The following is a 25,386-nucleotide window of genomic DNA, read 5'->3' on the forward strand; positions in this document are numbered from 1 at the left end:
GAATTTTAATCAAGTTTCACTACTTCATCCTCAGACGGCTTTAAACTATGAAACTTGAGTTACAACTTTAGTTGCAAGGCTTTGTGTCTTGCATTAAACCCCAACACATATCCAGTCCAAAGCATTCTCTCCTGTCAAAGCATGGAATTTTGTAGTGGGATCAGGAAATGGCATGACAATCTTTATTCACCAACCAAATTTGACATTTAATTTATAACAAATCTCCATGCAGCACTGGTTTAACCTTTGTGTTACTTTCTGTGTTGATTGCTTTTTTTTTCTTCTTCATTTACATCTCTCTGTCAAGTTGGAGAAGATGGACTAAGAAGGGTGCACAAATCAACTTAGAGAGCCCTGAAAAGGTCTGCTTTGCACACTTGCACATTTTCCCCTGCAAAATATACAAGAGATTTAAATAGTGGCACCTATTTCTAGTGAGGATTGCAATGCAAAAAGGAAATGAACAGTATTATTAACTTGTTCTCATGAAAAGCGTAATAATTTGGCCAGAAAATAGTACAAATATCCTGTAGAGTCATTACAATTTTAAATCTCCAGTCTTGTAGTCTGAAGAATTTGTGCTACTGATGAGCATGGTATTTTATGACATCAAGTCCATTTAATTTGCTTTAGAATAAAAATCAACAATTCAAGATTTAATTCACATTCTGAAGGAATACTTGACTCCTGATTACAATTTCAATTACCTGCATTTCCTAACTGTTGATTTGCACTTATTGCTATCAAGTTCTTTGCTTTTCTATTCATTACATATAATTGCTACTTACACTTTTTCTCCGATTATGTTTTACCTTGGATTTCTACAGAAAAGAAAGCCTTTACAATCACTCTATGATTGTGTTTGTGGAAGGGATATGTTTCATGCATTTTCTAGGGAAAAAATAGTTTTAACCTATTGATTAATCTGACAGAAATTTGACATATACATAAAGGTTCCAGAGTTACAAAGTTCCCATAAGTTTTATGAAATAGGGACCTCATTAAGAGAAAAACTGCTTTTAAAATTCATTTATTTATAGGTACTAGAAAATGTCCTTCAGAGAAAATTTTTCTGAATGACCTGGAAGAACAGTTTCTATCAGAGGTCACAGAATATTTCATACAATGTCTTTGAGAAGACAAGTTACCTCAGGTCAACTGCTTAGCTGAGAAAAACATTTTTTGAAGCTGCAGAAACTTACAGATTTTTCATAGTGTATATAAGAGAAAAGCTTTCAATACATCTTCCACATTTTAGAAAAAATCGTCTTATCTAATTCTATCTTACATCATACCATGACATAGGAAAATTGCATTTATGAGTGCAAAACCATTTTAAAAATAACCAATAAATGTAAATAGGAAATTAATGAACACATAAAAAAGTTAACAGATTAATTCATAAGAAATGTCAAATCTATTTTATAATATTGATCCTAGTAATACAGAGAGAAGATAAGAGAAATGGTGAAAAATGGTCTTTGAAGAGAATTATATTTGAGGTGTTCTTAAACCCTAACCAAAGCAGATGCAAAAAAAAGTTTTAGAATTACCATAATGAAAATTACTTGTTTTGCCAAGTATAATTATGATCCTATAACTGAACTCAGAAGACAAATAGAGAAGAAAAAGATGTAGAATATATCATAAGAGAGTTTGCAAATACAAAATATGTTACTTTTTAAGCATCTCATTTGAAGATGATGCTTGATCACACTCAGAAATGAAATTACTTCCTTACTTGGAAATTGATACTGGTCTTTGCTCAGGAAGTTGTGCCTCAGGAAGCAATGAAAAATATAAATGACTTTGCTCTCATGACTTCAAAACAGTAAAGTTTGCAGTACATCTATAGATTGACAACTACCCTTTGTGAATAAAGTGATTAAACCTTCTTCGTGATATTCCTTTTCTCACAGAAATTCAAGTTCTACCCCAGAAAGGAGACTGTAGCTCCTAAGATTGCCTGGATTTATATTTATTAGCTCAATAGTGTGCCTCAAATATCCTTCATAAGCTTTCCTTGGTTTGTTTTTTTTGTTTTTTTTGGTGTTGTTTTTTTGTTTGTTTGTTTGTTTGTTTTGGGGGGTTTTGTTTGGTTTTGGTTTGGTTTTGGTTTTTATTTCCATTGTTTTTGCTTTGTTATTACTTTAAATAAAGGCTTTTAGCTTAGAAGCAAATGTCAGTAGTTCTATAGAGCATTATTCTAATATGCATAGACACTCTGGAATTGTGCAACATTCTCATGTTCTATGGAAATGAGATTCAGAGATACCGATCTGATGTTTTAATACCTACACCTAAAAATCAGGGCTCCCAGAGTTGGTACACCATGATGAAGGTAGTCAGGCACTTAGAAATTGCTAGCCACACCTGTATTAGGATACACAAAGGAAGAAATAGGAAGAAAGAAAGAGAGAAGAAGGACTGAGAGCTCTCTTTTAAGATGATTATCTTAGCTGTTCATTCATGAGACTGCACTCATTCTTAATTTTTTTTTCCTCTGGTCCAACAAATAGGCTCATTTACCCTGTATTTGATTCCTAGTAATCAGCATGCACCAGTCAAGCACTACAAACTATTTAAGACCCTTTTTTCAGGATGGATACTATTAGAATGAAATAATAAGCTTTCCAACTCTCTTAAATAAACCACCAGAACAGAAAGCAGTTGTTTTGCTACAGAGCCATGAGCATGGATCTTCTATTCCTTTCTCCAAAGGCAGATATTGAGCAGAGGACAAATGGGTTTTGCTGCCTAAAGGAGCAAAGAGGAGGTGAAACATGAGATCAGTGTAAGCTGATGCTTCAGTCCTTTGTTGCAGCCTTTGAAATCAAGTTTATGGGTGCCAGTAGGCTGTTCTAACAGGAGGAACAGAACCATCATACCTTGGAGGGTCATACAAAAGTGTCTTTAAACTACATTCCTCTTATCTGTTATGCTAGTTGCTTTGTTTTTTCCCCAAGCTTGCAGTAAACAAAACCAGTTCTCCTTACCTCTGACTTTTACCCATTAGAGCCAGGTAAAGTATCTAATTTAAGGTAAGTGAGAGAGAATCAAATCCACTATAAGCTCAATATATCCCAGAAGCCCAAACAAAGAACAATTTAGTGCAAAACTAGACCTTTTGCAATTACAGATCAAGTTTTATACATTTCAAGACCCTGATTCCCTACTGCATTACTCAGTGCCACTGCTGTCAAACAGCAGGAGCACAGCTGAGAGTCATTCCCTAGGTGTTGAGTTAGCTCCATAAAACACACCTTAACAACTCAGGCCCTAATGATTTCAAACACCATGTGCTACAAAGGGAGGGCACTGAGGGTCAGCAGGCCAGCATTAATCATTTCCTCATGGGCAACGGTATGGACACCACTGATACTAGTTTAATAGCTCACAGGAATAACCAGTACAACTGGAGGAGTCTCCCCAGTGTTAGATCAGGTTCTTTAATGGAACTGTCAAACACTTTGTCTGACTCTTTGCTACCTGGTACTCGGATTAGCCATTTATGCACATGCATAGGGACCATAAACAGCCATAAAATCAGGCCCTGCCATTCATATAGAGATAACACTTTATATCAGTAGCCACAGTGGAAAGAGCTGCAGCTTCATATGTTATGAGCTTATACAATCTTTTTGTTTTACCTACAAGGCAATTGGAAGAAGAGAGCAGAACAATTTATGCTTAATCTTATCAGAGCCACTGCAGCTCTCTAGTGATTTAACTCCTCCTTTCTAAGCAATGGTGTTGAACATATGCTAAAACTGCAACATCTCTGATGCCATACTTAATTGTCTCCTCTGTTACTAAAAAGTCTCTTTATGAGCATTGCTGTGCTGTACTAGGACTCAGACTCTCAAGCCCCGTGCTGGTCTATTCCACTACCTATTTATTACCTGTAATTAGAGAATGTAACTCTGACTCAAAAGTGCTGGAAAGCCTTGAAAAGCACAAATATACTACTTCTCTGTTTCTGAGCACATAAGCAGTAAGCCCTACAATATTGTTAATTGTCTGAGGCTTTTTCCCTTGTTGTTTCTTTTTTTTTTTTTCCATCAAATGAACATGAATCTCCTACAGAAATAAGAAATGTCAGCTTTATGCTTGAGCTTTCATTTCTTTTCTAGTAGAAAGCTAGCAGGAAAATACCACACTTGAGAGAATAAGTGTACAAAAGCACACATATATTCCTATGTTTTATTTTATGCAGAGAAAACACAATGAGGAACAAATACATAAGAGAATGTAATAAGCTATGGAGGCCTGCAGGGTTTGTAAAAATATTTTTCTTTCTAATTTTAGATCATCTATAGATATGTTTAAATGTTCACTAGGGTATGGAGCTGCAAGAACTCCTGAAGACTTAATGTAAGTGCCAGGTTTCTACACTTGGGTATGAGAGTGTGGGCCTAAAGGTAGATGGATTTGTAATCCAGATAACTTTACAACCTACTTCCATTTTTCTCATAATGTAAAGGATGCTAAATATTCATGATAGTCTATCTCTGCATAGGTACCTACGTGTATACGTGTGAATGTGAAGATGCAAATGAATATTTGCAGTGGAATTCTGTGAGGATGTAAGGATATATCTGATGGAAGAATATCCCTGACAGGAGTAGTCAGTGGTAGCAGGACCCCTATTATGATGCATCATTTAGACAGTTAAATGCAGAAAAGCAAGGAGAGGTGAATGTCCTAGGACAAGAACAAGTGGTTACTCAAATGAATGCAATCTTGCAGAGATTTAAGAAAAAGAAAAACAACCATAAAAGCCACCCTGATAAGAATATAAGCAGCATTGCTCTTAGACAAGGCAAATTATTTTTTTGAGTGTGAAGAGTTCATGCACATGCATGACTTTCTGATACCATTCCCCACTTTCTAGCACAGGTACCTGCCAAATGAAGTCTCTGTGTTCTTCGGTCATCAGTATTTGCCCTCTTCTTGGTATCAATGATCAATTCCCAATGTCATGAGTCAAATGTCAGAGAAGATTATTTCAGAAACTGACAATGCACCAGCATGAGCAGAGCTATGCTTCAAGCATTGTCAAAAACCTAAGATGGCAGAAATAAACGCGGTCCAAAACAAACTTTACAAGGACATTCAGTTACATTCTTATTACACAGATGACATGTAGGATATTGCTCCAAGGGAATGAGACTTAAAAACGCTGTGCTCTAGTAAAAATATCTTAGCTCCAGAAAACACAGACCATCATGGCTACAGGTGCCTTGATGTAGATCCAAACTCTTCTGTCCCTTTCATCTCAAGATGTGTGAATCATAGGTGTCTAATATGGGAGAAGAATTCCGCCTTTGATGTTAATAAGAAGTGATATCTTACTGTGTGCAGTTTTGGGTGACTCAACATAAGATATAGATCTATTAGAGAGCACTCAAAGAAGGGCTAGGAACATGGGGAAGGGCCTTGAGGGGAAGCGGTATGTGGAGCAGTTGAGGTAACTTGTTCTGTACAGCCTGGAGAAGAGGAGACTGAGGGGAGACCTCATTGCAGTCTACAACCTCCTCAGGAGGGGAAGCAGAGGGGTAGGCACTGATCTCTTCCCTGTGATGACCAGTGACCAGCATCCAAGGGAATAACATGAAACTATCAGAGGTAAGTTTAGTTTGGATATTAGGATAATATTCTTCACCCAGAGGGTGATTGGGCATTGGAACAGGCTCCCCAGGAAAGTGGTCATGGTACCAAGGCTGCCACAATTCAAGAAGTGTTTGAACAGCGCTCTAAGACACATGATGTGATTTTTGGGGTTGGCCTGTGCAGTGCCAGGAGTTCAACTCGGCGATTCTTGGGGATTGCTTCCAGTTCAGAATATTTTATTACATTTTTTAGCAAAATTTTGATGTCCAGTTCAATGTATTACATGCACAGGATACCATATAAGGTACAAATTCCATGGTTGTTTCTTTTTTTTTTTTTTTTTTTTTGCTATGCCTTTATATTGTCCATATAGGGATTTCTACATCACAACTCTTATGATGAGTCATCCCATATAACTTCAGCTCATATATCTAAGCTCCCTACAAATCACAACCCTCCATCAGGTTTGATTCTGTTCACTGCTCATCACTACACAATCCAAGGACTGAGTGGGTTAATGATGACATCTGCAGTTTTTCCACATACTATAGCATTACAGATTTCTGTGTTCTTGTTGCTTGATACTCATAACTCTGAATAACTACTTTAAATGAGAGTCAGGTTTCAGATTAATGAAAACATCTTCCAAAACTGAGCATTTTTACAGGGTCATGGCTAATGATGAACACAAAGCCAGAGATAATGGGATGACTTCAATATGGATGAACTTTCCATACCAGGAATGATATAATTTCCATGCTGTTCTTTTTCTCTATTACATAATTGGTAGCTGAGGAATTTATAAAAAACCTAGAAGGACAGGGGAAACAACATAGAGTTGTAAGAAATACAGAGTACATATTATTTTTCCAATTATTGAAATTTTTTTTAGGGGGGTGGTATATAAAAAAGTTGAATAAAGAAGTGAGCTTTTCACAGACACCCTCCTCATCAAAAGAAACATTGTGACTTTTTGCTCTCAAGTCGAAAGATCCATATTGATTAACACAACATCTCTTTTTCCAGTCAGCTCCTAGAAAATGTTTTATGGATTAAGATATTTAGTTTAGAGCCTGATCCTGTACTCACCTTACCTGAATTCCCTTTTTGCAATTGCAGAGGTATTAAATGTATTTGATTTTGAAACTAGAAGAAAAAAAATCATCAAAGTCTGGAAAAGGTTGCTTAGATATGTATCTTATTAGTGTCTAAACATAAGCCAGATTTTCAAATTCAGAGTGAGCCAAGTTTAGGAAGGAAAAGGCTAAATTAAGTTCAAGCTAAAAGGCTAGTTTTGCTAGGTTTCAAGAAGAACAAATTAAAAAATGACAGTTTCAGATGCATTTTTCTTCAAGTTTCAGCACTTTAAAGTTCATATCACATAGATGACTAACTGGTGGAAGGCTGATTTGCAACCTTTTCAGTTGCCAATTGTTTCCCTCAAGTGGTTTCTTTTCTCTTTCTTTCTTTTTTCTTTTAATTTTTCTCCTCTTTTTTTTTTTTCTTCTCCTGCCAGATCCTACAAATCAATGCTTATTCCAAACATGAAAAGCACTGTTTTGAAAACCAGTTAAGGTTGCCAAGGAAACTACAGTGTTGTCACTCTCACATCATTTACAAAACCTATGCACTTTCTGGCAAGGAAATGAATAGTTAAAGGCATTATAAATCTTATACTGACAAAACAATGAACACATGCATTATTTTCTTTGGGAATATAGAAATAGAAAGACAAAACCTCCGATCCTAAGAATCCAAGAATATGGGTGTTTCCTTGAAAGTTAACAGAAAATTCCATTTAGCTATAAACTATGAATAGATGCTTTTTTTTAAGTTTCAGCCAGCCAGAAATATGTTCATAAGAACTTATAAACTCAATGTTTTTAATAAAATGACCACCCAGCTAGAGGGAGGCCAACTTTGCTTTGTAGAGGAATGCTGTGAATATGCTTTGATTATGAAAATTAAGCCCAAGGCATCTCAAGCTGTGCAGCCAAACTGGGCTGCCCATGTTTGGCTTAAATTAGAGCCCACACTTGAAAATATTGATAATTGTGCCTGATCTTGTTCCCACAGAAGAAGATGGTCAAAGAAAAATTTGTCTGACTTCAAAGAGAGAAATTTTATGTCCACACTTCCTACCAAAATGTGTGACAAGATTAATTCAAGATGCAGCAGCGTTTTCCATTGCTGTGGGGCAGTAGTTTAACCACTTTTATTGTCTAAGATAATGTTATAGGAAAAGAATAAAATCACATTTTTAAAAATACTGCATTTATGGAAGAACTAATGCTTTTCCATTGTAGTTCTGAAGAACATGCACAATACTTAAAGTCTTTTTTACACATTTTGCTATGTTTTCCAGATGTTTGCTGAGTTTTAAAAAAAATTAAATTATTTGTATGATCTTCTTGAAATTCCGTTCCCCAATCTTGGTTGAAATATTTAAATTCTTTTCAACTTCAGCTCTTTCCTATATGATGTTTCTACCCAGTCACAGCTTTAGACCTCTGCTACTTCTATCCATATTCCTCTAATCTCTTTCCACTGCATTTATTCTTGGGGGTTTAACCTCAGGTCCAAAGAAACAAACTTTTACCCCAACCTTTGCCCTATTCTTCTTTCAGCTTTAACCTCCTTCCAGAACCTTACTAGAAAATAGATTCTGCCCATCTTTTACCAAGCCAGACATCCTACTTGTTGGGCTGTTTCACATGGCTGGTGTTTATGTTATGGCAGCTACGTGGGAGCGTGTACACAGTAAGCTGATGTGAGGTGTAGTGATACCTGTGCTAACCTAAATATCAGCTGCACTGTTAGTTCTGTGGCTCCTTCCACCCTTAAATTTCACCTTTGGTTTACATTCATATCTGGCTTTCCTAGAAATTTCATGGTTTCTTCCAAACAGTACTAATATTTCTACACAAGCAGAGGCAGGATCATCTGTTTATTGTGTTGCTGGAGACTTACCAGTACACATTAGCAGTATGTGTGGACACACACACACAGATGTCTTCTGGGGCCTTGCATTTCTGTTGTATTGGAAGTCAACAGCAGAGCCCCCTATGGAATCACAGAATCACAAAAATATTAAGGTTGTAAAAGACCTCTAATATCATCAAGTCACAGTGCTGTGTCCTAATTTATATATGACTCTGCTCCTCTCTTTTTAGAATCCACTATTGTAATTCCTGGGCTGGGGGGTTGTTTAGGGGCTGCAGCCTGCAGAGAAGGACTCCCTGGATTCAGAAGTGCTGAGGTCATTGGTCTTTGTAGCGTTTTCATAAATAACATTCCTCTTTGTGCTTGACCTTCACCCTGAATAGGCAAACAGAAGTCAAATTTATGCTTACTGTTTGTTCAGCATTTCAATAGTTTGTGGAGGGAAGTAACACATCTCTGCAGGAAGATGTTTTAGCGATGCTTTCCATTCTGTGCTAATATATGTAACACTTAGATAGTAAATAGTAAAATAAGATAACCTGTTGATGATGGACTTTTCTATAAGGCAATGAGGATTACAGAACACAGCAATTGATTTCTCGTGAGTTAATAGAATAAGCATATAAACCAGGATAAGTAAGAGCAAATGATGTTGAAAAAGTCTTGATGGTTAAAAGATAAAGCAATTAAATTATTGGATGCAAAGCATTAAATAAAAATTAAACTAACTGGAAATACACTTCTTTTCTGAATCTGAAATGTTAGAATAATAGAAAAGTTTGGGCTAGAAGGGCCCTTCTAAGGCCATCTGGTCCAAATCCCCTGCTATGAGCAGGGACATCTTCTACAAATAGAGACAAGTGCTCTGGATTAGCCTTTGGAATTATTCACAAAAGCTTGTAAGGAAACCCAAGTGCAGGCATGAACACTGCATTTCATACCAGAAGCATGTGTGTTGCTGGGTGTTTGCTAGATTTCCACAGAAAGAGGGTAACATTTTTGGTTGTTTTCTGTGAAATGAACAATGTTAATTTTCTTAATATTTGATGATTGACCTGAAGTAAATTATAGTCTTGGCGTCCTGTAGACTTTTTATAAAAAGATGATTCTTGGAGAAACTGCTTCATCTCAGCATAAGTCTTTGACTGAAGGAATATGTTGTATTATTTCTTCCCATTGAGTAATGAGCGAGTCTGGATAACTGCCTTACAACAGATATATAAAGATATATGGGCAGGCTCCTGTCACAGAAGAGTTTACTAATGATAGAACTTCAACATATTTATTTATTACTAGTGAAAGGGAAATGCAATTGTCTCAGTGTCTATAAAATTATTTAATTATCTCAAAGGTAAAGGACAGCTGTTGAAAATCATGGAAGAGATGTAGGGGAAATGTGTGAACTTCTTACTATACAGTATTTATAACACAATATTACTCCTGGTGGCAGGAGTTTTGTATTTTCATCCAAAGTAAACATCACAATTTTCAGCACATCATGCCGCTTTTCATTCATATCTTATTCATATCATATTTATTCTTAAAAAAGTAAGTTTAAGGAAATTAAAATGCAAAAAAATGTATAAACTTCTCAAGAGAAGATGAAAAGAATACAGGAGAAAATGTCGTGGGGTGAGACAAAAGTGTGAACTAACATTTTGTCATAAAAGCAGCTTTGTGAATACAAACAAGTTTTGCAATGCCTGCTGTATCTGTTGTAGCAACAGATGGATTTTACTGAAAGAATTTAGAGTCATTAATCTTTTAGATTCTCCCATTTTCACCAATGTTTTGGTGTTCACTTCCATACTGAGTGATGCAACAGCTGCATGCTGCTGCCACAGTAGAACCATTTGGATAGGTAAAACAGCACCCACCCTTAAAATAAACTCAGTATAGTGATAGGATAAGGGGTTATGGTTTTAAAGGAAAAGAGATTAGATTTAAACTGGATATTAGGAAGAAATTCTTTACTGTGAGGGTGGTAAGACACTGGCCCAGGTTGCCCAGAGAAGTTGTGGATGCCCCGTCCCTGGAAGTGTTCAAGACCAGGTTGGATGGAGCTCTGGGTTACCTGATCTAATGGAAAGTGTTCATTTCCATGGCAGGGAACTAGATGATCTTTAAGGTCACTTCCAACTCAAATCATCCTACAATTCTATGTTTTTATGTGATAGAAAGCACACTAAAGCTGGTGGAAACTAGTTGGGAGTGTAAACATTTATCTACTAAGTTTTGACAATTCATTCAGCTTCCATGAAGAATTAAAGAAATGCACCTACTATGCACAGTATTAGAGAATTTCATCTTATGTCAGATTTAGCAAAATGCCAAGTATTCTAGCTGTAGTCCAGCTCCTCAGTGCAAGCCAGTTAAATATACATTTGACATGGTATCCATTAATCTTACAAAGTACAGTCTTGAGTTACTCCATCTTGTGACATAATGGATTCTTTTCCTGCACCTTGGATGAGCGATCAAACAGAGATTGACTTTCTTCATTTAGTCAAATAGATTTATCTAAGCCATGTTTCAAATGACTAGATTAAGTAGGGCAATATGGGCTTTTTATGTCTGAAGAAAAATCCATTTAATAGAACCATTCCTTTGATTTTAGACAGAGAATTACTATCAAAACACTGGACTCTTTCCTCTGTAGCTTTTTGTTATAATGATCTAGACAGTCTTATCTTCCTGTACAGCAATTGAGGGTATTAATACTCCCGTGACATGTCTGCAATAAGGTATGTTCTTGGACAGAAGAGACAAAGAGACTCCCCACATGAAGCCATTTATGTACTATAGTGTGTGTGGTGATGAGGACGGCGAACAAATGTCCTTTTGTTATTATGTCACAGAAATGATTTTTGTGAAGGATTAATTCATTAAAAGCAACAAAAGGGCATTTTTTTTCTTACTCATAATTAATTATGGGAAGACAAAAGTTCTGTGCAATAGAGAAGTGTAATTAGCTTGCAGCAGGGAATTTAACCACTCCATTGCACTGTGGAGGTGATGAAGACAGAAATTTCCCAGCCTGTGTATGTTCTGGAGCCCTCTGCTGAAATGAAGGAAAACCTCTCAACTCCTTGTCAAGACCCTATTAAGGTAACAGACAACTCAATGACATTTTATCAGGAGAAAAAAATCTCAAGGGCAAGAGAAAGAAAATTCCTTGAGATTTCCCCTGAGCCTTTCACACAAGTGTGAGGAAATTTATATTTATTAATTCAATATGAGTATAATATGGTTCATTTCAGTTTATAGGTGAATTTTGATTTGAAATATGATCACTGGAGATATTCTGTATTGTATAAAAGAATCTATTGCAAACTTATCTAATGCAATTTGAACACCAACAGTGGTTACGTCTTCTAATATTACAATTTTCCTTGAATTCAGCATTCCAAGCAGACAATGGTAAAATATTTTACATTATCTTTTTGTCATAATATTAAAACAGAGGAAAAGTAATCTGTTTCTTATGAAACATTACAGAATGACCTTAGAGCAGTAAACAGAGTACTCAGCTGAGAGTTAAGTGTTTCCTGAGCTCTGATCCCTCCTGTTGGTTAAACCTTCGTTAGTGTGGATAGTGGAATCCCATACTAATTCCTCACCTTTGTGAGGATTTCTAGTCCATCTTCTAGTTCAGTGTCAGGGAAGCACATTGACTGACATGATAGGAATAAGAACACTTAAAGGACTGTTCAGTCATAAAATTGGGATTTTAGGACTGTGTAACACATGAGCAACACAGGTAGTGCTGAACATTCTTGCATCCTGGTCCTTATGATTTTATCTCACCTTTCTTAAACTTTGAGCTCTAAAGAAGACTTTCTGTGGGATCTCTGTGAGGTTGGTAGTTGGCAGATTGTTGTATCCACACAGGCAGGGAAAATACAGGAGGAAGCAGTCAATCCATAACCACCTACAAGAGTGGACTCTGAACCTGAATGGATCCTGAATCAAGAGACCTATTCAGACACAAAATGTGACTCTAACTGAATTCATAAAATGTGGATGATAATACTATTGCCCTCCAAAAAAGTTTAATGGAGTCCTTGCTCTTCCTGACTGAGCAGAGTCCACATTTCTGTAACTTCCAGGATGTTCCATACATCTGTGACAAAGACCAGTTCTGCACTGGGGATGATAATATTGGTGTGTCTTCATTTCAGAGATTCCACAGAACTAGCAAAACAGAGTCAAGGACTTGTTTCTAAAACAACCAGTTTTGTTTCTAACTTGTTGAATTGCACTAATATCTTGGTTCAGTGTAAGTCAGATATCAGGAGTCATTAAGTCAGATATTAAATTTCATTTACAATCTCTAAGAAGAAAGCTATCATAATAACATATTCTAAAAAAATCCACAAAAATATTCACTTGTAATATTCATAATTGTGAGAATGTTATTTGCTAGTAGGATTAAAAGTACAAAATGACAATTGATTTTCTTGAAATCTTACAAAATTAAGTTGATAAAGAAAAAACTGAATAAGTGGTTTATGTTTCCAATGAGAAAAAGCTCCAGTGACATCACAATAACCCTAGGTAATTAGAAAATCATCATTGCTACAAGTGTGCATCTACATCATCATCAGGCTTTCTTTTTAAGTCTTTCTAAGTATTGACAAGATCTAAACCTATTTGGTTGATAAAATCTGATAGGATTACATGTTTCCTGAAAACTTGGTGTTCGGAACCTATTGTAGTCAGGAAGGCTTAACAATATCTGAAACACATCCAAAGTAGTAAATCTAAAGGCAGTTCTAAAACTAATCTAAAAATGCCTCCAATTAAACAGGGTGATGTTACAACCCAATACTGTTTCTCAGTCTAAAATAACAAGTACTCCTTATTGTGGTTCCCTATTGTGCAGGTCATTGAACAGCACCAGTACATCAGCAGTACAGTGGTTTACATCCAGTGATGTTCTGACCCACATAATCAAATGAAATGGTAATGTTAGCAACTGAAATGTAATATTAAAGGTCAAGAAAACAAAAAAAAATATTAATTTAAACCTAAACCTTATCTTGGAAATTAGCAACACATGTGCATAATTTTTTTTTTTTTCAAAAGAAGCAGCTTGTATTAACTGTGGTGAGAAATAAATAGATGATTTGCATGGCAGCTGTGACACAGTTAATATTATCTCAGTTAATGACATTAGTGATTTAAAAGAAAAAGATACTTTGAACATGACTGTCCATGAAAACCTTACAACTGCAATGGTTGTCCAAAGTAGGTGACTTTGTCTTGTTCATGTATTTCCTTTCTGTATTCCACAACCCTTCTCTTTTTTACATCTGAGAGCTAATTCAGGTGGTTTGGGTTAAAAAATAATGCAGAGTAGTGTTGAACTATCTATAAAGACTTTGGAAAGAAGAATCTGGCTATACAAATTTTCTCTTCCCAGATCAGCAGTGTGAAGGGATTTCACTAGTCCAGTGATATAATTTTCTTTTATCAAGACCTACACTGCTGCTTCAGAAGACCTTGTAAAAGAATAATTCAGAGACACTGCCTGATAATAGCCTTCATAATGTTGACCACAATAAAATGAGATGTATTTTCTTTGAAGAGTGTACAGCAATCTTTAAGTTTATTGTTCTGCACTATCCTGTTCTAAGGTAAACCTCAGATGTAAGATACTACAAGAATGAGGTATTAAATCAGTGGTGTCTTTTCCAGTGGCCCTGGAGATCAACAGTACTGGAGCAGAAAAGAAAGCAAAAAAGTAAAATTGGATGACATAACTTACTAAATAATAAAAAAGATTCCTTATTTTTATGTTCACAGACAACTCCTTCAGCTGCTTTTTTTTTTTTTTTTGTGAAGTCTGATTCATAATAAAGCATTCAATTATAAAATGCAGAACATAATATTGTTAATCATTGGTCTGATACAATTTTCTGCTACAGTGTAATATGTAGAAAGATAATTTTGAGATTTGGTCATGCTTTCCTCAAATTAGACACTTAACTAAAGTCTTTTTTCTTGTTGTTAGTTTTGTTCTTTTTTTAATATTTAGAAGTCCACTTCTATATGGTGTTTGAGGAAGATATATCACTCTAGAAAGTTTCTTTCTTTTACCATTGGTTACACAAAACCTCAGTTCTGGGAGGTACTCAGCACTTGACTGGCCAAGGTTCCAATAACACAGTCTATTTTCAAACTGACATCCAACTTTGAAAGAATCATAGACTCAAAATCATAGAACCCAAATCATAGAATGGTTTGGGTTGGAAGGGACCTTAAAGATCATCCAGTTTCAGCCCCTGTGCCACGGGCAGGGACACCTTGCACTAGACCAGATTGTTAAGAGTCCTATCCAACCTGACTTTGAACACCTACAGGTGTTCGAGAGGACTCTATTGGTCTTATTGGTTTTGGAGGAAGGTTGATCAGATGATTTCCAGAGGTTCTTTCCAGTTTAAATTATAATTCTATCTTCCTTTCTTTGGTGCTTGCATCACCATCCAAGGACATGTACCCTGAATCTGTGACTGTGAGTGAACATATAATCCAGATACCTAAACCTGCAGGAGAAGGAGGAATGTAATTGTTTTTTCCTAAATATGCAATACTTTATTACTGTCGCATAACTATAGTTAGGGGAAGTCTTTCATGCATTCAATAAAGTGCTCTTAGCATCACAATAGGACATGTGGTCTGAATGATCATATACTACCTTTCCTTTGCAATGGTAATGAGCACTCTTTTTCAGAGAGCCCCATTGTCCATATAAATTATTCACCAGCAGAATAGGCTGTACATAGATTTTTTAAAAGGAATATTTCATTAATATGACAAATTACTTCTTTAGCCGTGAAATGCTTAGTTACCTCCATTAATTTAGTTGAGAAAGACACACAGTCTTATATTTCACACTGTGGCAGTTTATTCAGCAGAATTATTTAAAACCCCTCGGATCCAAGCATCTCAGGGTTCAAGCATATACAGTCCAAGGATTAATTAATTTCAGGTTTATTAATTTTACTGTCATATCATCATCATCATCATGGCTAGGCTTCGCGAACGAAGATTTGAGAAGGGTTCTACCCATGCTTGCTACAAGTGTGCTGATGGCTAAGCTCTCATATATTAAATACAGATAAATGTATGGTGGCTCCACTTCATTTCCTTTCACTTTTTTAATCTAAGTGGACTTTGATGCTTAAAACAGAATCATAGAATTAAAGAATGTTTTGGGTTGAAAGTGACCTTGAAGATAATCTAATTTCAACTACCCTGTCATGGGCAGAAACACCTTCCACTAGATCAGGTTCTCAGGGCCCCATCCAACCTGGCCTTGAACACTTCCAGGGATGGGGCATCCGCAGCTTTGGGCAACCTGTTTCAGCTCCTCACTACCCTCAAAGTAAGGCATTTCTTTTTAATATCCAATCTAAACCTACTCTCTTTGATTTAAAGCTATTTCCAGATCAGAGAATGACCCAGGTAGGGATCATTGGTTATATTTATCACTTTGATAATACTTAACATGAAAAAGGACAATTAGATAAGACACCATGTCAAATTACTGCCTTATATGTGACTATTATTTCTCAGCCCTCTTTAAACATGAGGATTTGTGGCAATGCCCTGGTTTTCTTAGTAATCTGCTTGTAGTACCAGCTGTGGATGGGACAGTGGCACTCTTGGAACCTTGCTGACATTAATTCTTCAGAAATCAAATATTCTTTTTTTTCTTCTTGATTAGAATATTTTAAACCATATGTAGTTTAAGTATCCACAAACTAGCATAGTTGTGGCACTTTACCATGCTTGCATTTCCAGTTCCTCCAACTGTGAAGGAAACCCCCATTAACTGAAAACTTTTTTTCGAGGCTTCAGACAATGCATTTGGGGGAAGGGGCTTAGATTGTACATCAGCATATAATTCAGTTTCAATGACTTAATTAAAAAAAATGAGGGCTGTGCACACTATATTCAGCCGGCATGTTGCCCTGTTCTCATCACCTCAGTTTATATCAGTACAGCAATATTCTGACAATTTCCTGAAGTTTAATCAACCAAAACTTCCTAGGCATTTGCAGTTGTTAGATGAAACATGGAACATTAATGGAAAGAGCTTTTACTACTACTACTGAATTAAGTTTCATTTAAAGGCATTTTAAGAGTATTATGGTTTGGTTTAAGGAGTATTATATTTTGGTTTAAGGAGCTCTCAGGGCTCAAGCATTTTTATCACACTTTTTTTTTTGTGAAAGGTTTTGCAGTCTTTTTGAAAAGGTTTGTTGCTTCTAATTTACTACAGCATTGTTCACTTCCGTCTGACATGCTGCTGATTTAAATATTTTAACCATGAGATGCAGGTCAAGGTGGACTGTTAATTATAAAATTTCTATTGTTTTTTCCTTTGAAAAAACTCTGTAATAGAAAGAAGATGAAAGGCAACACAGCTGGCAGTGAACTAGCATAAAAACACGACTCTCCATCTTCAAAGGCCTTGTTTACAAAATGTAAGGTCACTTTGTTTGGAATTGAAAATACAAGCACAATAAGGTAGCTCCAAGGAATCACTCTGAAGGCAAACTAAACTTCAATTAAATGCCTTTTTTTCTCGTTTTTCTTTTCCCTGGAATGAGAGCAATTGAAAAACTTATGGAACAAAACTAAATTTCACATCCGCTTTCAAGGTGTTTTACGTAGATACATACACAATGAATTACAGTTTTCGTCTAGAAAAAGAAACAGTGACAGGCTTTTTACCATGACTTTCGCCTCACATATTTGTTTCAAATCTGACGGCACAACAGTTTGAAAGCCTTCAGAATTGTTTGCTTCTATCCAGTGATCTCTAAAAGTATATCAGTATTCTGATTGTACAAGCATTTCAAATTACCTTTTCGAGCTAAACACTCACCAAATAATCAACCTACTTTTTGTTTTGATTGGCCGTACCAGCAGATTAAGATGCTAATATAAAAAAAGACAGATGTCAATCACTGCAGCATTTTAGCAATCTGCTAATGACTAAGCTTATGTACTTTAATAATCCTGCTTATTTTAATGGTAAGGGGTAGAAAATCTGAAAGAGAAACTGATTAGAGCAATGAATTGCTTATTTTAAAAGATGTGATTTTAGCATAAATCTATTTTTTAAACCATCTTATGCTTGATTGCATGTAATTTTTTTTTACCAGTTTGGTATTAGTAGTAATTTTACTTGGAAGAAAAAAAAAACTAAACCAACAAAACCACACAGCAAAAGTAACAAAATAAAAACAGGCGGAAAAAAATGAAAAGGAACTTTTTAAAAATACAGTAAAAGCTGTTAAAAAAAGTATAGTTCTATCTCTTTTACTTTTTAAGATTTGTAAAGAGATGTAATGGGATAAAGCCAGAATTGCCAATTTTGATGCTAAGTATAAGCATTTTAGTACCAAAAGAGTATATGTGCCCCTATCAGAGGGGTGCCACCTAAGTAGCTAGGCTTCTTAGACATGTGATAGGCACATCAAAGAGGGAAAGGCAATTTCGAGGTATCAGTTTGGTTTGGGTTTTTCTTTTTCCTCCTAGGGATTTTTTTTGTTTCTTTGTTTTTGATTGCAGGTCAAATGTAGCAGTTAGGATGTTGAAAGCTGTAATGTCATTAACTCGATGCTTGCATAATCAAGTTGCAGCAAGATTAAGCCATTAGTCACCTCCCTCTGTACATATTTCAGTTCGACTGTCCTGCTGCTGTATACCATTCAAACTGATGCATTTTGGATGACCCACCATCCCTGGAGGTATCTAAAAGACCTGTAGATGTGGCACTGAGAGACACAGTGTACTGATCTTAAAGGTCTTTTCTGATTCTATGATTTTATAGACTTTTCCTGCAGTACCACAGAAGTTCAGATGTTTATATATGAGCACATTACTCATCAGTATTTAAACATATGTGTATTAGTATTATGCAGGGCTCTGCAGCCAGTTAGAAGGAAATATCACCTGACAGAGGGAGATGAGAACCTTGCTGAAGCACAAGGCTCTGATTAGGGCTGAGCATGGGCTATCTGTCTCTGCTCTTGGTCCAGAGAGCCAAGTCATCCTCTGAGGGTATGTGCTAGCCTTTTTGGCTAGCTTGAAGTTTGTTCATGTACTCTGCAAAGTGCAGGAAGCCTTTGAAATCTCTGATCTAATGATTTATGCTGTGAAACAACCTCTGAACAAAACCCGTAAATTGTCCTAATCAGATGGATCAGAACACTGGGCTTCTACTCACAGCTGAGTGGCTTAATAATTTCAAAATGTGGTGTCCTTCTACTCGAACAGATATTCAGAGGAGACCCACTGACATATTCTTTTGATTAGTAGGTCTGAATTCCTCTCCAGCTTCCTTTTAGGTGGTAGAATCACTCTACATAAGTAACCCATATGGAGTATCTATCTCTATATATAGGTAGTCTTAAATATTTATACAGCTCCAAGTAACTGTACGTAGAAAGAGAAAGGTAATAAACCAAACTAGAGTGAATTACTTACATACTTGTACACATGAACTTTTCTATGCTCAGGGGATCCAAAGTCCTAGAAAAGTGCCTAAAATGTCTCTAAAAATGTGAATCTTATGACTCATCTCCCTGAGGTTATACAAGAGTGTACAACAAAGTAGGGAATTGCTCACAATGGAGCCATGCAAAACCCACATAAGTGTTCTTAACGTTATTTTTTCCCTGATCTCCAGACTTTTACAATTAAGAAAAATAAAACCACAGATATGTCACTTAGCTTTATTGGGGTGCATTAAACCCAGTGTTTTCCCTTTTCTCCTTAGTGAAGCAGACAGTAGCTAATTTGATGTCTTGGACCAAGTGTTAGTTAAGGAGAGTCTCATCATTCAAGAATAGGATAATTTTGGATTTTCACACAGATTATAAACACTGCCTGATCACCTTATATACTCAGGTATTATGAAATATATTCTTTGAGGCAAAATTTGACCAGACATACAATTAGATATATGTTTATCCAGTTATATTCAATCTATACAAATACATATATCAATTTATGTTCCTATGGGCATTTTCTTTCTATAGAGAAATACAAAACTTAATACGTTTACATAATTTACCAAAACTCATAAAAGATATTATGGAAGGAGGAAGAAAATAAGTGGGGTTTTCTCTGTCCTGGACCAATACAGAAGCAAAAAATCTTGTTTTCTTTTTCTTCTGGGAGCAGGGGTCTCCACATTGACTGTATGCCTCACAGAGAATGAGCCAATTGCCTGTCAGATTACTGTGAATAGCAGATTGTGGAAGAGAATTTAGAATGAAGAAGACATGAATTTGTCTGGAAACGCTTTTTACACAGAAAGACAGGGTTGTAGGAAAGTCAAAATAACAACAGGGTATTATCAGAAGGTGGGAAAAGTCACATTTGAATGGAAAGAGCAGACAAACATAAGATTAGACTGGTAACAGATTTTCCAAGATAATAGAATCATCAGATGTGGGAAGCCAATTTCAAATCATCAGGGAAGGTTTTCCTGTTGCTGTTTTTTTTTTTTTTTACACCTGAGGTGAGGTGTAGCAGTGTGGAGGAGGTTGGAAGCAATGGTACCATTAACTCTAACTTTCTTTAAGGCAGAAATAGAAACTAATTAGTCCCCTCATTCTGTGCAACTTATCCCATAGTACCACAGATACTCAGATGCTCATATATCACCAAGTTCCTCATGAGTATTTAGACAGATGTTTATTGGTATTGGATCTCTTAGACATTGCCTGCAGCCTCAGTTGCCACCAGGTCACTCCACAGCTTGAGATGACTTGAGTCTGTCTATTTGCTTGCTTCTCTCCCAGATTGGTGTCATCTGCAGGCTTGCTGGCAATTGAATTGCCATAGGAGGAACATCTCTGACAAAGAACAGCATGAAAGAAAGATGTCTTAATGAGCTAAGTTGTTCTCAATGTCAGAGAGATCCTCCAGTTTATCTCTATTTTTTTATTATTAATTTTTTGTTTCTGCTAAGAGCATTTCCTTTTGAAGAGCAATAAACTCAGCATCGGTGACCATAGCTTAAAAATCTGATGAAAGGGAGCTGTCAGTTACTGCCAACTGCACAGCCTGGTTTACACCTATGCTGTGTTCTTGCCTCACCATGGGTCAATGATATTTTCAGCCATAAAAAACGAAGGAAGGTGAGAAACAGAAAGCCCTCTGACTTTTTAGATTGTGCTGTACTGTTCTGTCTCTTAATTACTAGTTAAGTGGAAGCTGATTAATGTTATGAAATCTGAAGCTTAATAGAGATAAAACAAGTGTTATGCATAAGATGGAAAAATAGTGAAAGCTCAAAAATGCATTAAATCTTCTTTGCTACCAATAAGTAACTCCAACCCCTGTGTGATCATTAAGTGTCCCTAAGGATTCCAGGACTAATTTGTTTGACTTTTAGTTAAAATTAGGCAATCAATTTCTTCCCCTAGGTAGTTGCTTAAGGCCACTTTCATTGTACATCAAATTTGTTCAACTTCTCTGAAGAGAACTTTAGCGTATTGCCATGAGTTAGATGTTGGGCATGTTAGATTTGGAAATTACAGTTCTGGTTCTTTCCTTCTTTACTCTGAATTTAACTCTTTCAGGTGGGCATATTGGTGTTTCATGTCTGCATATATTTATTTCCTCATTTACAACATTAAATAGCATTTATTTGGCTTAAAACAAGATTGTGTGGGTTATATCATCTGGCTCAACTATACAGAAAATTGAATTAGGTGATGGTAAATTTTATCTTTACAAGCTATGAATATTGGGAATATCTTCTCTTAAAAAAATCAGGAACTATTACCAAATGTCTGCAAACATAATTCCTTCCATTTGAACAATGATACATGCAAAACAAATTCAGATTCCTTATGCCTTTTTAAACATTCCTACCCAGAAAGATGAAATTCTTCAATTAACCAAAAATATCTCCACCTAAGTGTGTTCTCTCAAACACAGAACTCAGAAATAAGTAAGTAGTTAGGGTAGGTAACCTTCATTTCTTGAATATGCAAACTCATATTAATTTCCAGGAATTATCTCACTGAAAACAGCTTAGATATTGATTGACTGCATGAAGAATTCAGGGTCAAACTCTAATGCTGTTTAGCTGACATTAATTTCTCTTATTTCTAAGTTCAAATTAAGTAATTAACTGCTTAAATAATTGCTTGATTTAAATACTTACATTTTAATATTAATCAATTCAGTAATTTTAAAGAAATATAGTACTCAAAATGAGATTCAAACATGACACCAAAGCAATTTATTAAGTAATTAAAGTTACTACTAGATGTGACAAATTGCACACTTAAAATAATTCAATTAAAATATAATTACCTCCTCAGTCTAAAATTTTAAACTACTCTAGACAGTCTACCATTAAGAAATAAATAAGCAAATAACCCCCTCTCAGGATGACCATAAATGTTTGGTTTCTTTCTTCCTTTTGCTATTGCTGCTAAGAATTTGAGAATTTACTTTACAACCATGGGTTTCGCTTGTTTGAGACAGCAAGTTTTTCTGCTGATTAACAACAGGCAAAGCAAGGAGCATTTCAAATGGGAAATAGTGAGATGCTCCAATGGCTTTTTTGCTCCAGCCAGTTGCTCCCTTAATGGGACATGTTGTGTTGTGGATTACAAAAGAGACTGGTACCCAAACTACTGATTCCAGTGGGTCAGAGCCTCTAAAAAAAAAGGAAAACTAGCAGACCACAGGGAATAAGAATAAAATTTCCTATATCTTTATTTATCACTGATGAAATGAGCTATATTTTGTTTGTGTGAGTTACAGAAATGAGAAGTAGTGGTGTGGCTACTTGCAGCAGAAAGGTAAACTTGGCAGTAAGCACTTTCTGCAGCATCTCCACTCCTGGATGTACTGCTGGGAGGTTAATGACCTGGAGTCTGAACTTCTTCCTCAGCTGCAAGCTGAACTGATTACAACTGAGCTTCACAAACAGTAGATTTGACTGGAGAAAACTTTTCATAACTGCTGCTATGCGTGTGAATACACTGGGTGGGATTCAGCTCACTTAACTTTAGCCATTGCAAATAAACTTTCTTTAAAACTATTGGATGAGTTTTCTCTAAATTCAAAAGAGCTTAACAAGGATACCTGAGGCATGATTGTCCCATTTTGCAATAGCATATAGATACAGGTACAGACATGATGGGAAACAAAGCAGATCCCTAATTTGTTCCCTGATTGTACACTGTGTTTTACACTCTATTCCCAGATTTTTTTTTTTTTTAATTAATCCTACCCAAGAAGAAGCCTGGATATGGTTCTACAGAGGGTTTTCCATAAGTCTTGCCCCCTACAAGTAGTTAAACCAGGCTTGCCTTTGTGTACTCAAATGGTTCCTCAACACAGGTCCCTTAATCCATGGAAATCTGCGCCAATTCAGGACAGTTCCAAGGCATATAATATAAACCTGAGTATGAAGCTGTAAAAATGTCAATCTGACAGGCTAAAAAATATCCTTCCTTATATTTCAGGCACATGTATGTTTTGTAGTGGAAGGTTTAGATCTGCAGGGGAGACCCAGGTCATTGGGAAGTTGCCAATCTGTTAGTGAGCCCTGCACAGCGTAAACACCGGCTTTGGAAACACTTGGCCTTGGAGTTAGGAATTGCTCCCTCTGGGTTACAGGCATAGATTCAGAGAGAAGAGGTGTTTTTGAAAAGAGTTTAGAAAACTAAGTTAGGTTTGATGCCTAACCTCTAAATAGTCCAATAAAAAGCAGTGCTTCCCTCCTTAGCATGCAGAGAAAACTTAATAATAAACCTCAGATTTTTTTTCTTCCCTCTAAATGAGCTCACAAAGGACAAGAAAAAACCTCCCCAAAAATGTTGTTATCTGGGTTACATAGTGTGGAGGTAGGGAATCATTTGGCACTAAAGTGGCCAACAATGTTCTGCTGCATTTGTTGTCTGACCAGTAACTGCTTAGAACTGTATGAAATGAAGCACTACAAAAAGTTAAGTGCAGCTCAATTTGCATTTTAATCTCTGGCTTTAAAAGCGAACCAGTTCTTTAGATTTGGAGGTGGACAATAAAAATTTTATGCATGTATATGAATGCATATATGAATAAGTATGTAGTTTAAATTCAACATATATATTTACCTGTGTGTAAATGCATAAAAATATATGCGTATATGTATGATTAAATATAATTTTAAGTAAATATATTTGATTTTTTGTTTGGTGGTTTGTTTTTTGTTGTTTTTTTTAGCAGAAAAATTCTGCAAACTCCACAAATTCTTGAATTACTCTGTGACTAGTGTTGGTGTCTAATTTCTATCTATCTTGAATAAGAGTGAGGAAGCAGATATTCCTTCTATTCTACAAGAAATTCTATGGGAAATTACAAGACTTTGCAGGAAATGATCAAATTCTCTGGAATAGCTGGATTTCTAAGGTTGCTTAATGGCTCAAGTACCACCTTCATCTGGGATTTCACCATTACAAATGATCTCATAATTGGTTGCATTGTCTTCCATCTGCCTCTGTTTTCCGCTGTTTTTAATGATACATTTACCTTCAGGTAAATGAAGGAGTCTTACAGTGGGGAAAAGAAACTATGAATAAGGCAGTGGGTTACTGTTTTACAAAAATCTTGTATTCCTGTATTTCTGTTTATATAGAGACCAAGCTTGTGGTTGTTCTTTTGCTTTACAGCCTTCCCTCTGAATGCAATACTGTGTGTCAACACCTTTAGGAATTTCTAAATAGCTGTATTTTCACCTAATAACAGCAGACATTTCTTTCTCTTAGGTTCTGCTTCTCTTCTCATGTGCATCAGCTTTCCTCCATTGAGTTGTTGAGGCTAGTCCTATGCTGAATGATGTGAGTAAAGGAAAAATGACCATTGGTATGCCCAGATTGCAACACAACCAAACAAATTCCTATATTGAAATTCCTCCCTACTGCAGCATAACTGAAATCAGAGTGAGTCCACCCTACACCGAGCCATTATTAGATGTACTTGCACAGGGCAATAGAGGACTTTGGTAGAGGCCTCTGAGATAACTCTGAGCATAGTAAAATATTTCTATGAGTCTATATTTCTAGGTTGGACCTGAAAAACAAAACACCAAGACAGTGAGACACGGAACTAACTAATGTAATAATCTCTACCTTTCAGTAGAGATAATGAGCTCAGGTGTAACCACGTCAACATAACCATAAATAATTTTAGGTCTACTTCTAAAAGCATTCCAAGCCTAGATCTTCTTAAGGTAAATCCCACATATTACAGAAATCCCTTGGTAATGTCAAGGTGTTGGTGTAGCTTATTTCCATTGAATCTACAGTAAAAAGATAGAATAAAACTCAAAGCATTTCTATAATTTGAAGGAGGTTATTGCCAGTAAATTTCCTGCTCTACTCACTAGTTTTAGAGTGAAGATCCCATGCGAACCATGCTAAAACTTTCATTTGAATTGGAGAAGCCTGACTTTCATGTGGAACTTTGATATTTACTCCCAAGACTTTTTCTGAGTTTGGAAATGTATTAATAAAATAACATTTCTAGAGTATATATTAAGAACATAACTCTAGTAAACTATTTATGTAAAAGTAATAATTCTCTATTCAGCCCAACCCTAGATTCAACTTATTTCTGAAAGAAGAATGATGTAGTATCCAAACCACCATGCTGGAATAGTTACAGCAACATAATTGTGGCATCAGTGAAGCACGAATGCTGTCTAATTATCATAATTGAAGCTCTTGCAATTATTCTGTCTTTTCATTTATATTTACACTTTTGATCAAGGTATCAAGGTATCCAGTTTCTATAGGTTAA

General features: G+C 35.9%; 1 protein-coding gene across 1 annotated transcript in view; it reads right to left on the minus strand.

Moving 5' to 3' along the window:
* The window catches only part of TENM4 (teneurin transmembrane protein 4), a 1,544,468-nt gene that overhangs the window by 992,735 nt on the left and 526,347 nt on the right, over positions 1 to 25,386 (minus strand). The window lies entirely within an intron of this gene.

This window comes from Myiozetetes cayanensis, unplaced genomic scaffold (genome assembly GCF_022539395.1).
Source record: "Myiozetetes cayanensis isolate MyiCay16 unplaced genomic scaffold, myiCay2020 scf5-8, whole genome shotgun sequence".
In the NCBI taxonomy this organism is placed as follows: domain Eukaryota; kingdom Metazoa; phylum Chordata; class Aves; order Passeriformes; family Tyrannidae; genus Myiozetetes; species Myiozetetes cayanensis.